Source organism: Mustela putorius, unplaced genomic scaffold, assembly GCF_011764305.1.
Source record: "Mustela putorius furo isolate JIRA1106 unplaced genomic scaffold, ASM1176430v1.1 tig00003913_pilon_pilon_pilon, whole genome shotgun sequence".
NCBI classification, from domain to species: Eukaryota; Metazoa; Chordata; class Mammalia; order Carnivora; family Mustelidae; genus Mustela; species Mustela putorius.
Genome location: NW_025422060.1, coordinates 10,920,787 through 10,923,614, shown reverse-complemented (window position 1 = coordinate 10,923,614; position 2,828 = coordinate 10,920,787). Strand labels below are relative to the sequence as shown.

The 2,828-nt window shown below is 39.3% G+C and overlaps 1 pseudogene; it reads left to right on the top strand.

Annotated features, from left to right (window-relative positions):
- Positions 1 to 435: 435 nt before the first annotated feature.
- On the top strand, positions 436 to 1,600 carry LOC101673401 (annotated as a pseudogene).
- The last annotated feature ends 1,228 nt before the right edge of the window (positions 1,601 to 2,828 follow it).

Genomic DNA, 2,828 nt, shown 5'->3' with positions numbered 1-2,828 from the left:
GGAGAAAAAGCTTCAAACATTAGTGGGCACAGGCTAAGCATGTAAAGGCTGTTAAGGGGCTTCCCACCTTTAGAAGACTCCCATAACAGAACATGTTGCTCACAGAATGGGTTAGAATGACACTATGTCACCCACTGAACTCAAGAAAACTTCTGTGCAATGAGCTCCACTGTGAATCACCCACAATTTCCAACCCTGAGGCACACCTGTTCTAGGTGTTAGTTTGGCTTTGAGAAAACCAAAGGCTTAGCTAATGGGATGCTTACATTCTCAAGAGTCAAGCATACCACTTTCCAGCACACCTATATAGTTTACGTCTTAGAACTATAGTCCCAGAAATTGCAGATAACTAGCAAAAACAGCAAAATCTTACTAAGCTTGTTTCAAGTTACCAAGAATTACTAAGCTTGGTAATTCAAGATAAAAATAAGTACAACACACCTAAATACAGGATGATAGTTCATGTAACCAACAGAGATATCATCTGTCAGATTGCTTATGCCGCATAGAAGGAGATATGATAGTTTGTGCAGCTTCTGCTCATGAACTCCCAAAGTATGGTGTGAAAGTTGGCCTGACAAATTATGCTGCAGCATATTGTACGGGCCTGCTGCTGGCCCGCAGGCTCCTTAATAGGTTTAGCATGGACAAGATCTATGAAGGCCAAGTGGAAGTGACTGGAGATGAATACAATGTGGAAAGCATTGATGGTCAACCTGGTGCCTTCACCTGCTATTTGGATGCAGGGCTTGCCAGAACTACTACTGGAAATAAAATTTTGGGGGCCCTCAAGGGAGCAGTGGATGGAGGCTGGTCTATCCCTCACAGTACCAAACGATTCCCTGGTTATGATTCAGAAAGCAAGGAATTCAATGCAGAAGTACATCGAAAGCACATCATGGGTCAGAATGTTGCAGATTATATGCGTTACCTAATGGAAGAAGATGAAGATGCATATAAGAAACAATTCTCTCAATACATAAAGAACAACATAACTCCAGACATGATGGAGATGTATAAGAAAGCTCATGCTGCTATACGAGAGAACCCAGTCTATGAGAAGAAGCCTAAGAAAGAAGTTAAAAAGAAGAGGTGGAGAGAAAGACAACTATCATATGATCTCCCTGATATGAGGAAGTGGTGATGCAACATGGGGGCTTAAGTGGGTAGGAGAAGAATCAATGAAACAAGATGGGATTGAGAGGGAGACAAACCATAAGTGACTCTTAATCTCACAAAACAAACTGAGGGTTGCTGGGCAGAGGGGGGTTGAGAGAAGGGGGGTGGGGTTATGGACATTGGGGAGGGTATGTGCTTTGGTGAGTGCTGTGAAGTGTGTAAACCTGGCGATTCACAGACCTGTACCCCTGGGGATAAAAATACAGGTTTATAAAAAAAAAATAAAAAATTAAAAAAAAAAAAAAAAGAAGAGGTGGAATCGTCCCAAAATGTCTCTTGCCCAAAAGAAAGATCGGGTAGCTCAGAAGAAGGCAAGCTTCCTTCAAGCTCAAGAGCAGGCTGCTGAGAGCTAATAAACCAAACCACAACTTTCTATGAAGATTTTTCAGATAAAGACAATAATAAACTTATTCATCAAGCAGAAAAAAAAAAAATTGGCTTGGTAACCATTAGGTGGAGAGGGAGGTAGGCAAAATAAGGCCAGACAGAAACGTGGGTTAATTCCATTTGCACCTAGGGTCCTACAAACCTGCTGCCAGTCCTCAGGGGAATTAGGACTTAAGAATGCAATGGTCATTTTGAGGAACATTCCAATTAGTAAGATCACTTAAGAAATGCACTTGAAGGCAAGGGTTCCAGTTAAATAGAATGGGATACCTATTTTAACCGGCATGAAGAAGCCTCCTGAAGGTTTCAAATTTCCAAAGTACTTTTACTGAAATTCATTACCGAAAAAGAGGAAAAGATACCTAGAACAAAGGATTGTAAGACTGATATAACTCCTGATGTTCCCCTCTATCATTTGAGTACTCATCCTAGTAATTCTCTGTCTGAACTGTCTTTCCACTCTTGAGTGACTATTATGCAATTACCTTTTAAAATAATGCTACCCAGAGGGAAAGAAAGACATTCTAGCATAGATGAATGGAGGTTAGTCCTTAATATCATTTAGGTGGGAACCCAGTTCTTTGAGGAATTAAAAACTGCCCTTGTTCTACAAATCTAGTCTTGATAAAAGCAGGGCTGTGCTTCCAGAAGCGGTTCGAAGTCCGCCAATCCTTTGTGCCAATTCTGAAAACCTCGCCTGTGTGTCTCAAAAGGCTTTTAAGTATTGCAAAAATTCTGATCTTAAGGTAATCGAAGCCCTTCCAGGAGGAGTGTGCTTTATTCCCATTTTTTCCAAGGTCTTCCCCAGAACTCTCATCTAGACCATCTTTTTGATGGGGGTAATTCAGGTACATTTTAAATATTATATGTACTATATTTATAAAATATATATGCCAAAGTGGACATAAAAATCTTAACTGTGTTCTCCAAAGATAAAAAAGGGAAAGCTTTTTATCTGGGAAAGCTTAAACTATCTGGACAGGTAACTTTAACATATTCCATCTACCAGAAAAATAAATTTAGATCCAACTTTTATAACAATGGCAATAATTTTAAGACAGAAGCCATGATTATGATCTCTGGTTTCACATGTTCATGTGTGTCTATGTGTATGTGTTATAGACGTGTGATGTTTTCTACCCCCAGATGTTATTGCTAAAATTAATTTGTAAGCTCTATTTAATTGGCTCAAAAAATTAAGCACCTATGTAATTAAACTTTCAAATGTAATAGACATAACCCAAATGTTATTCAAGTTCATA